Source organism: Trachemys scripta, chromosome 5 (genome assembly GCF_013100865.1).
Source record: "Trachemys scripta elegans isolate TJP31775 chromosome 5, CAS_Tse_1.0, whole genome shotgun sequence".
Classification (NCBI taxonomy): Eukaryota; Metazoa; Chordata; order Testudines; family Emydidae; genus Trachemys; species Trachemys scripta.
In genome coordinates, this window is record NC_048302.1 from 60,545,960 (window position 1) to 60,558,346 (window position 12,387).

General features: G+C 41.9%; 1 long non-coding RNA gene across 3 annotated transcripts in view; it reads left to right on the top strand.

The window, feature by feature from the left end:
- The window catches only part of LOC117878541, a 140,041-nt gene that overhangs the window by 94,839 nt on the left and 32,815 nt on the right, over positions 1-12,387 (top strand). The window contains exon 1 of one of the 3 annotated variants that reach the window (XR_004646000.1): positions 5,464-5,940. The exons of the other annotated variants lie outside the window; for them this stretch is intronic. This is a non-coding gene — a long non-coding RNA (uncharacterized LOC117878541). Of the gene's footprint in view, positions 1-5,463; positions 5,941-12,387 lie in introns of those variants that run through there. 3 annotated transcript variants of the gene reach the window in all.

Consider the following 12,387-nt stretch of genomic DNA (forward strand, 5'->3'; position numbering starts at 1 on the left):
AACTACATCTGATGAGTTTGCTAACAAACTTCTGAATGTAAAACCAAGAAGGAGGCCCCAGTCAGCAGCTGGTGTTGAGGAATGCATAGGAATCTAGGCTGGGGTTCAAAAGTGGCTTTAGGCAGCCTTTACAGTCTCCTGATCCTAAGCTGGCTGAGTCCTAATGCAGTCCCCTGATGTTTTAAAACCTGGGTCAGCAAGTCGCAGAACCTGGGTCTGCAGATTCAGGGTTGCATTATGGTGCTAAAAACAGCTGTGTAGCTGGTCAGGCTCAGGCTGGAGCTTGGGCTCTGAAGCCTGTGTGGTAGGTGTGGGTTTCAGAGCCCAAGCTCCAGCCCAAGCCGCAAGATATATGCACCTCTTCTAGTGCCATAGCATAAGTCTGCATACCCTTCTATGCTATACAGGCTGTGCTGGACCTCAAAGGTTTGGACCTCAAACCTTATGGCCGGGTTGCCAGGGCATGTTATGCACCCTTGTTCAATGTTTCTCTTGCAGTGGCTGAAAGTGGGGGTGGTGCAGGAATTACTGTGTCAGCTTGATGGCACCAGAAGCATCATCTGCTGTAGGTGCATCTTCCATTGGCCCTCTAAATTGGGTTTAAAAGTGCTTTATGCTGCCAGAGCAGCACTACATAGCCTTACATTTTGTGGTTCATCTTGGCTCTTGCTAAGGCAGTGGGGAGTCATGCATTACATAATAATAATGGGCCTTACGTATAATTTGGTGTTATTGCCTAATGTTACAAGCATAAGCATGCATTTCCATCATAAGGAGATGGATGGAACTATAATCTGGAATGGATTTGGGTCAAGATTATTCTGAGTTGAGATTTTTATTATTTTCTTATATTGTTAGCTGGGAGGCTGAGCAGTCTATTCATTTTAATGTATATTAAAGATTTTTTTCCAAGGGCTCTCTTTGATCACTTCTTTACTATAAATAGTATAAATCAAAAGGAGAGAAGACTTAAAACAGAAGGAAAAATGTAAAAAGAAAAAACCTGATACTCCTGGATTCCTCTGGTAGCTTTTTATTTGGAACATTCATTTACAGTACATTATGAGAACGAGAAGTATCTCAGGTTTGCAGATGACACAAAACTGGGAGCAGTTGTAGATACACTGGAGGGTAGGGCTAGGATACAGAGGGACCTAGACAAATTAGAGGATTGGGCCAAAATAAATCTGATGAAGTTCAAGTGCAGAGTCCTGTACTTAGGACTGAAGAATCCCATGCATTGCTACAAACTAGGGACCAAATGGCTAGGCAGCAGTTCTGCAGAAAAGGACCTAGGGGTAACAGGGGACGAGAACCTGGACATGAGTCAACAGTGTGCCCTTGTTGCCAAGAAAGCTAATGGCATTTTGGGCTGTATAAGTAGGAGCATTGCCAGCAGATCAAGGGATATGATCATTTCCCTCTATTCAGCATTGGTGAGGCCTCATCTGGAGTACTGTGTCCAGTTTTGGGCCCCACACTACAAGAAGGATGTGGAAAGAGTCCAGCAGAGGGCAACAAAAATGATTAGGGGGCTGGAGCACATGACTTATGAGGAGAGGCTGAAGGAACTGAGATTGTTTAGTCTACAGAAGAGAAGAATGAGGGGGGATTTGAAAGCTGCTTTCACAAACAGCAAACAGGAGGATTTTAAACTATTTGACATTCTGTGGACATCATAATCCAGTAATTACTTTTATGCATAAGTGTCTCCTAAATGTTCTATATGTGGCATTGTATCTCAAGATGCAGGAAAAAAATACTCAGCTACTGGCGTAGCACTTGATAGACAGCCAGTCCAGTTGTCAGTGGCTGTTAGAAGCCTTTATATCCTTAACACATCGGGTCACTTGCATGTGCAGATGAAAATGCCCTGAAATTGGCATCCTTTTCTACACACATCGTTTCTCTATGCATCACATCTCATTCAGCATCTTGGACGAGCTCAAAAGAGATACAGGTTTGAGCCAAGTGGCTGAGCCATTCCATTGTTTCCAAAAATGAGACCCATGGTGCTTCTATTGAAGTCAGTGGTAAAACTGTCACTTGACACTAGTGGGAGCAGAGTCAGACCCACTTGCTGCCACATAAAAAGTCATTGTCAGGTAGCATCGTGTGCACATCCTCTACTTTTGTTGACTGCTTGAAAATGTCGAGGCACTACTTAATGGAGGAAGTGGAAGAAATAAAACACTTCTACAATATCTGATGGTCCTTGCATAAGACACTATTGAAATACAGTTTTGTCTGCACAGCAGCTCATCTTTCCTTCCCCCGTATCTTTCTCATATTTGTTACTCTGGCAAATTAGGTGCCAGCTCATGCCAAGTCCCCCATGCCTCAAGTGAACACTGATTTGTACACAGCTGGAACCAGTCGGGTTCACCTTTGCGTTAGTATTGTTTTAACAATATTAGTTATAAAAATATGCTTAGTGTTTAGACTTTATTGAATGTTTGTAAGTTGCACTTATAACAGCTGTATCCTATATTGTACAGTAACATTTGATCATTTGCCCTATAAGCCTCTAACTGTATAAATCATCAGACTGGAAAGACATGAATTAGTGTGAAATGTTGGCTTTCAACCAAAGGTGTTGGGTCCTGCCCAACAGAAAAGGTCCATCGACACTAGACAAACTATTGTGGAATATCAGAGGACAAAAGATTTTGATTGCTCTCCCTTCTCCCCCTAAGAAGAGGAAATGTGCAATACCTCCCATCATCTAAGTTGGCAGCACAGAGAAGAGGGAAAGGTGATAAGAATCCCTGACAAGGAGAAACTGAATCTCTAAGTTGATTGGACTCTGAGGGCAAGGTTTTCTAGGCATAAGCAAAAGTGCCCCAGGGTTTTGCCAGGGCTAGCCTAAAAGATTTATAGATTTTGCTCCTTATTACAGATGCTTCTATCCCCTTTGAAGCTTTGTGTGTGTGTTTGCCTGATTTAACATTGTAAATAACTCCTTTCCTTTTCCTAGTTAATACATCTTTAGTTAGTTTGTTATAGGATTGGCTACAAGAGTTGTCTTTGGTGTGAGATCTAAGTGCAATTGACCTGGGGTAAGTGACTGGTCCTTTGGGACTGGGAGTAACCTTAATATTATTGTGGGTTGGTTTGGTGTAAGGGACTATCACAAAGGCCAGATTGTCTATGTGTCAAGATCAGAGTACCCAAGCGACTGTTTGATTCCCTGGTCAGGGTATGATGACAACTGAGGGGTACAATTTGATACTTGGTTGATGAAATCTGAGTACAGAACTCAGAGCCCAGTTGCCTCTTAACAGTCTGTCCTGAGGTTGGTGCCCAGGCTCTTGAGCCACTGCAGGAAAGATGTCATCACTCTTCTTTGAAGTGGCTGTTTCACTTGTTGGCACTACAAAAATAATCTTCATTATAATTAAACATGGTTTAGTAAGTAAGCCTGTGCATCTGCTTTCTATAGAAAGCCAAATGAACCTTGAAATATAATGGCAAATGCTAATAAATCAAAATTGTTTGGTATCTGTATTCTTTATTTTCCACTGGCTTCTTTGCCTCTATTTTAAGGGGCTTAATATAGGGTCTAGTCTATCTAGTTTTTTTTCCATAATCCAGTAACATAAATATTACACCCAGACCAAATCTGACGTTGTTTGCACCAGAAATGGCTCGAGTCTGAAAAAGCAGCAACATGAAAACATATAAAGACTTCTTAACCCCCACGTGGGGGCGAACTCTCTTCTCTCCAACTGTTAAACAATATTTTAAGATCTTTCCTCCTTTCTTCAACTCTCCATTTGCTCTGAAAACATTCCAGGAGAATCATGTGTTATAAGGATCAGGTTTGCAGCAGCTTCCCAAATGAACTAATGCTTGCCAGTGATTCCCTTTAGTGAAGTTATAATGGTGTCCTGGAACAATAGAGTTTGTTTTATAAAACCATCAAGAAATTGTCTCAGTGGGAACCTGCATTTGCTGAACTACCACAGGACTTAAGTGATTGCTGGAAATGGAAATGTATTGCAGTACAAACACACAATATTCAGCTCCAACAGATATGAAAGATCACTAAGCTCAACAGTTATATGTTCAAAGAAAATAATTTTTTTTTCTCAAAGTGTTAACTGTACTTTCTTGGTGGCCCAGCTCCAATGTTGTCCATGGCATCTTTGTGGTGTCTCAGATAATGCAATGCTTTATGAAATTCTAAAAATTCCCATGTAGCCTGGTCTTGTGCTGCTCCAATATTGTAGTGCATGGTTGTTGTAAAAAGATCTTATTCATTGCTAGAATCTGCACTGCAGTTGTCATAATCCTTTGTCATCTGTCTGTTGCTGTGGAAATTGATGTGGTTGCAAATTCAGCATTAAGACTTCACTGCTGGGAAGGAGCAAGCTCTTGGTTGAACCCAAATCTTCAATAATTAGATAATGAAGAGCAAATAAATTTAAAAAATGGAAAGATGAATAGATTTTTGTTTTGAGCTTTGTGCATTTTCAAATGCATCACACTGAAAGTTCTATATTAACCCCTTGGGCAATGGACAAGCATACTGACCCTGCAGTGGTCAATACCCAATGTTTTTTTGGAGGGGGTGCTCTCCTGTACAGACTACTCTGCTTTTCTTTTTCTGACTGTTGGAAACTTAGAAGAAACCCAATCCATGACGAGGCCTGCCATAAAATACCCTCTGACCCCAACCTATACACACAGCGTGACCATTCTTCCAGCCCCTCTATTGGGCCAGGAACCAGCAAAAGGAAACATGTCACATCAGGTGCTGAGACTGTTTTCTTCCCACCTTTCCCTCCATCCTCAAAGTGGGACTGGAAACATGCTGCATGTGAAAGCAAGCAGGGAATGTAAGATTGTCAGCTCAGACATGGAGATGGTATTCAGCAGGAGTGGGTTGCAAGGGGATGTCACAGTGGCAGGGAAACCTTCACTTGTGGATTGAGCAAGACAGATAGAAAGGTAGTATTCCATTCTTCACTCCCCCATCCCAGAAAGAGAAATGAGAGCGATTTGTGATGCACCAGTCTCTCGGGAAAGTGTGTGTTCATTCTTGGTACCCTAAGGGTGAGAGTCAGGAGGGAAGGTGAGATGGTGGGGAGGAGGGAACTAGAAGGAGAATTCCTCCTATGTGAATAGTATGAGTAGAATATCACTCCTCCTTAGCTTGGGGGAGCAATGCTCCCCAACAGCTGCTCCTACTATACTTGTGTGGTTAGACTTCCCCCCTCATATTCAATGTAACTTAACAATGGGTGGTTAAAATAAACTTACATAAGTCTGAACTGAGTCTAAATTTTTGTTTTTCTGACAAATCATGAATTAGTCTCACTGGAGGGATAGTGTTACTGTTGTGTAGAGGTGCCAGACTGCTCCCACCTCCACTGAGAGCAAAGGAGGTAATTTATGTCTGGGACAAAAATATGCTTCAAGTTATTTTAATTGTCTCTCATTATTTAACTCTTCAATAGATTGAGAAAAGGCAATGTTCCCCTCCTTACCAAGCTCATCGACATCTAACAGAAATGCAGACCAGGATTTTCTGACCCCTAGGACAAAGCCAATAACTGAAATCACTTCTGGTTACTGATGGGCTGTCTTCTCCTGCTGCATCCTGATGACCCGCATACTTTGAAGAGTCAGCTTATCCCATTATCTAACACTTCCTCTGACAACTACCTGAAACCGAGCACCCTCAGAAAACAGCTGCTGATGTAAGGTGGCATGATGTAGATGCTTTAAAGACTAACTTGATCATCTATCAAATAAAGATGTCACAAAAAGACATTTCCATGGTTAAGGATGAAACCTTTGTCAGCCGACTCCTAGGTATTTCTTCTTGTTTCTGTGAATACTGGTAGGCTAAATTCCAGGCATGTTTAAAAGCTCTGACTGCACTACAGAACCAACTAAAACCTGGCACATGATAAAACAGAACTTCTATGTTAGGTAAGATATATTCATCATATCCCCTGCCTCCATCATTGGTTCAGTCTTTCTAGACCACTGGCTCTCAAACACATTTTAATATATTTAACACCATTATAAATGCTGGAGGCAAAGCCGGGTTTGGGGTGGAGGTTGACAGCTCATGACCCCCATAACCTCGTGACCCCGTGAGGGGTCCCGACCCTCGGTTTGAGAACCCCTGTTCTAGACCCTTTATTAATCAGATAAAATGTTGTTCATCCCTTTGTTACACTGGAGTCTTCTTTCTGTAGAAAAACATTCATGTAGCATGAGGCTTGCTTAAATTGGAATTGCAATTGGCATGCTGAAATTCATTGAAATAACTTCTTCATTGGTATTAAGATTCACTAATTGGGGTTCACTATAAAATAGCTCCACTGTATGGGGTAGATTTTTCGCAATTAATCTAAAAAAATCCTCATCCAGTGATCTCAGATTGACTGCAAATTTTATTCCTGGAACATCTTAACCACCAGTCACAAAGCACACTTGTACCCTACAGTATGTATCTTTGTGTGTAATCCTGTGTTGCCATATCATATGTCATGTGTCTCCTCCAAAGAGAATTCTAGGGCCAGATTTTCAGCTATAATCCACTCTATGCAGTTCCATTGACTTCCATAAGGCATCAGGTATGCAGCATATTAGAATCTGGCACGAAAATAGTATTCAGTGAATACTCTGACCTTGTCTTAGGTAGCATAAATACATAGCAACATATATTAACAACACACCACCTACCTACCTACCTAAACAAGTAATTCTGCTGCACATACTTCTCCTGGTGAAAGGGTGAGAGAACAAACACATGATAGATATTAGTCATGCATCTTAATGCATGACTGTGAGGAAGGTGGTATAACGACCTATGCAGAATAAAATATTTGAGCATTCAGGCTTAAAACTAACTTTTTAAATACACTCACGAGTGTGCTTGTTACGCCACAGATGACCTTAATGACAGATTGCAATCTTTCAGAGTGGAAACCTAAATATATAGATCCATGGATGTGGGTGAATAGTATGTAGAGTAGCACAGGTGGAAGCTGCAAAGGGGCTATGCACCCAGGTTCTCTGGAGTAATTTAAAACTTCCTTTAGACTGTACTAAATTAAGCTGTTTACTAATGACCCCAAAGGATTAGCAGAGAATCTGCTACAGCCCTTCCTCCAAGAACATTCCCTATGCTGACTGCAAGGATGAGGGGTGACACAGGAGCAATTATACTAACTGGAGGATCTCACTACCTTGGGATGGATGCTCCCATGACTGGCTGAGCTGTCTTTAGGACAAAACTTACAGCAGGATAATAGTGCAATGCAGTAGCATCGTGCTGTACCAGAGATCCTGGGCTCGAGTATCCAAATGTTTGGAACGAACAATCTTTCAGTCAAATTCAAACCAAAGTGTTTCCATTATTTGTTTTGCTTTAGTCTCTTAAATCCTTTCTTCTGAGATTATGCTGGAGGTTAGTTACCCCTTCCATAACTCCGGCAAACCAGGGTATTCGTGAACTCCTAAAATGCAAGCTTTGCAGGCCAGGGACTATGCGTTCATCTTGCATATAGTACATAGTTGGCACATGACCAATAATAACTGACTTATGCTATTTGAGACGCTGACTTCTGCAATACACTCAAAGAACTAGGAAGTACCAAGAGGATTTTTTTTAAGGTTAGTTAAAATGTATTTCTATGTTACATGTCTCTCATAAACTGGCTAATAGGAGTTTCCACACAGAAACTTCTTCACTCAGTTCTCCTATATGCTTTGAATTTCACTTTTAGTAATCTTGATTTACATACTGTACCTCTATCTACTTTTGTGCTTTGGATTTTTGAACTTGCTGGTAGCACGTTTTCAATCTGGATAACTTTTGCAGTGGCTGTGGCAATCCTACCTTAGAATGCAGCTTAGTGCGAGTTCCTCTGATGTTGGTCAGACTGGGAATCAGAAGTATGCTGCTAAAAAATTAAGGCTGAGATTTTCAAAAGTCTATGGAAGTTAGGCACCTAATTCCCTTGGGCAAATTCCAGCCTAATATCCCATGTCTTCAGCCAGTTGGACTTGATAATTCAAAGGATAATAATACAGTAGAACCTCAGAGATACAAACACCTCGGGAGTGGAGGTTGTTCATAACTGTAAAAAACATTATTCCTTCAAAAGTTTACAACTGACCATTGACTTAATACACCTTTGAAACTTTACTATGCAGAAGAAAAATTCTGCTTTCCCTTTTTTTAGTAGTTTACCTTTAACACAGAACTGTGCTGTATTTGTGTGGTGTGTGTGTCTCTGTTGTTGCCTGATTGCGTACTTCGGGTTCCAAATGAGGTCTGTGGTTGACTGGTCAGTTCATAGCTCTGGTGTTCATAACTCTGAGGTTCTGCTCTATTTCCCCCCCGCACACACACCTACCAGCATCCCTGCCCCAAACAATGCGGGGCCTCCCTGACCCCAGCTCAACAAGTTTGCTTCATGTCCCCCAGTCATGAAGAGCTCTCTACAGGGGGTTTGGGAAATGGGTGGGGGAGTGGAGCCATGCACTGGATTAGTATAGAGATGGCTGTATTGGCATTTCTACAGCCCTATTCCTTAGAAGGGGGTGTTGGGGGCATCCAGCACAGTGACGCTCCAGTGGGGCCATGCTGCCACTGAAGGGTCAGAAGCTCAAAAGGGTTTGTCTACACGGCTTCTGGGATCAAGTCTGTCAGCCTGGGTTGATAGGCTTGTCTTAGTGGGGCTCATGCTATCATGCTAAAAATAACAATGTGGACATTGTGGTTAGCGGTCTGAAGCCTAGGAAGGGGGGTCAGAGAAACATAGGGTTTCCATACAGATAGGATAGACTGTTCTATCCAACTGAAGATCCTCCATATCTATGTAGATCCAAACACTGTGGATCACCTGGGATTCTGTCCCAGAGCTTGTCCTGTAAGGGAGGGGGCAAGTGATGTCCTGCAGATGGAATTATTGCGAAGAAGTCCCTTTAGTTCCTTCACATGGATATTAATTAAATAATTGTTTAAAAATGTTTCCTGGTAGATATGATCTAACAATGGAATGCATAGTAATGCTAATCCAGGGCCTGATTCTCCTCTCATCTATACTTGTGTAACTCCATTGGCTTCAGTGACATTCCTTCTGATTTACAAGGGTGGAACTGAGAGGAGAATCAAGGCCATTTAAAAAAAAAATACTCTACATTCCTGTTGCCAATCAGGTCCTCTTCCCCCCCGCCACCATGTGTTTCCCATAAAGGCCCTGGCTGCGTTGAGTGCTATATGATAGCTTGTCTGGAAGCTGAAGACAAGGTGCATGTACTTTTGCTAGAAAAACTTTCTGAATGACTTCTATACAGTAGCTAAAGTTGCAGCATGCTGCTATCTTACAGTGCCTGGATGTGGTCACATTTACAATGTTCACACTGTAACTTTCACAGGGAAAGCCCTTTCATCATGAAAGGGCTTCAGTTCATACAGTGTGATGTAAAAATACATCTATGAAAGATCTGAAAAAGGAAAAAATCTAAAAGGCAATGTAGGACAATGCAGCACTGTGCCCTTATGGGAGGGAGGAAATTCAAAAGCATACCAAACAAATACAGTGAAGTATATAAAAAAGTTCCTCAACCCAAGGCTGTTTTTCTTTTAATTCTCAATCTTGATCTCTGTTACTCAGAAAAAAATCTTTAGATTTATTTTCTGCAGAGTGACAGTTTGTCTTGTAGATAGTAACAATTATACAGTGTTCATCATTTAAAAAGCCAGCATTTACTGATCATTACCATGTGGTTAAGAATATTGCAGTATTTCTCTACATTATGAAATACAAAATGACTGAAATCTGAACATTGTGACTTGGTAATGTTGCCTGTCTAATGGTTCTCTAACAAAGTCACATTATTCTGTCAATTCATATCCCTTATAGATCAATTTACACTTCCATGCAAGATAGGTGTTTGTTTTTTACATTTATTTATTTTAATTTCTGGGTGTGGTCAAGCTGTGTACCAGAATTTAACATCTCTCACAAAGTCAAAGTCAAAATTTCCTTTCACTCCAATGGGAACAAGATGTAGTTCTTAGACCCAAATCTTCCTCCACTTCCCCAGTGAGGAGGGCCCCTGACCTATCACAACTGCTGTGGTTCTGCTGCATGGAGCAGGAAAGTCTGGACTCTTTCTATAGGGAGTTCTTCATGGAGGTTCCCACTGCAGCTATGTGCAATGGCTCTCTCTCTCGGAGGGAAATAGCCAGAGGGTATGCTGGTGGTATGGGTGATGGAAGGGAGAAAGAAGTGGCTGTGCAGGCTGCTCTAGCCCTAATGCTGAAGTAGTGTTTGACACCATTCTTTTGCCATTTAATGATTATGGGCTTTGCTGGACAGAAGATGGGAGATTATTCAGATTTTTGTAGCTTCCCCAAACCATGATGAGTTACTAGGGCAAGGCTTGGGGCTGAATTTCCATGTGTTTTGCACTTGTAAAGGAGGAGCTAATTCACCAGATGTTCTGGACCTGATCCAATCCCAATAAATTCACTGAGTGTTTTTACTCTGACTTCAATAGGCATTGGTTTAGACCCTCCATGGTCACAAAGGTTTTTTGAAGTGTTCCATGTAACTGTGCCAGTGCACCACAATCTTCACCTGCAACTCCCCTACCAGTCTACTTCCGGGCTTTTTTCTTAAGCAAAAGATGCCAATTGTAACAAACTTTGTGGCAGTTCTGGCGTTGTGCACAATTAATAAGGAATTGACTGAGACTACTCATTTTCACTAGTGACAAAAGATGAGATTTGAATTTAAGTTAATTTCATGTGCATATTTATCTCCTCTGTAATCTTTCTTGTTCACCTATGCTTGAATAGAAATTAAGCTTTTAATATAATTACAGGGGGAAAAAATCCCTCTGGCATGGGAGAGGAGGTTTCCAAATACAAAGGGTGATAATGAAATCTTTTTATACATACCATATCAGTGCTAGAAACATCTGAAATCTCTAGACATTTATGGGGAAAAATAGGCACAGGTCATTTTAATTACACTATTATAGTAGAGCTTTCTTTGGAAGGATAAAATGGGAAAGGCAAATATTTTGCTGAACATAACATTTGTCCTTCCTAAATAAACATGATTGGGAAGGAGGCTGCATATAGTAAAACCTACAACAAAAAATCTGGTCCAGAGTGTAAAACTCCTCTTCAGATTAATTTTCCCATAACTGTAATTAAAAACCTCAAAGGAGGAAATAAATGTACACAAGAAGGAAGGGAAGAAAGAATAAATAGTAGAGGAGAAGAGAAAATTAAAAAATCAGATTGCACTATATTTTTAAAAAATTCACTCAACCTTTTTTTCACCTAGCCGTAAAGCTATTTATGGATTGGATTTAAACTACTTTAGTGCTCAGATGAAATGGCACCATTTTAAAACCTAGTTGGATAGCTTGACTAGATGGCGCTTCCAGCAGAATATTCCCCCTTTTAAGTGCACTGTATTAATTATTATACTGGTTTCCTATTGTGGACAGAAAGATCAATATTCTCCTCTATTATAAATGTGCAATGGAATTGTATCCAGGTAAAGAGAAAATTTGGCCCTCATTATCCGGTGGGTAAAACAAGCTTTATTTTTCAAACCAAGACAATGAATTATAAATATTAACTTCTGAGTTAAAAGATATGACAGTCTTCCCTCACAAATGCTGCTAGGGTTGTTCAAACTAAACAAAAATCTGAATTTTGAAAGTAGGCTGCTCTTTATAATGGACAGAACTGGAATCCTAAACCTAAACACCTCTAATCTTTGGAGTCTGAGGTGGGATCCACTCCACAAATTTCAATTTTGTAGCTTGGGGCTATTTGCAATAATTTGTAACTTAAATATTGTGTTGGAATCATGGGGTATATGGTTAACTTACTTTGCAGTTCTCTCTGTAGAGCAGGCAGAGAGAGGTAGGGACGGGCCTGGGGAAGGCGGTGGAACAGGTCACATCCCTCCCAGCCCCCTGCCTTGAGCCGCTCAGGGCAGGGGGCTGGGAGCACCCCCACGAGCCGAGCACCCCAGCCTTCTGCCCTGCACCCCCCACACACCCTCCAGCCTTCTGCCCTGCACCTCCCCACCCCAACACACACCCAGCCCTCTGCCCTGAACCCCCCACACCCAGCCTTCTGCCTGCATCTCCACACATACCCCAGCCCTCTGCCCTGAACCCCCCCACCACATCCAGCCTTCTGCCCTGCACTTCCACACACCTCCAGCCCTCTGCCCTGACCTCGAGTTGCCCCCAACACCCAGCCTTCTGCCCTGCATCTCCACACACACCCCAGCCCTCTGCCCTGAACCCCCCCACACCCAGCCTTCTGCCCTGCACCTCCACACACCCCAGCCCTCTGCCCTGAACCCCCCCCCCCCCCCCCCC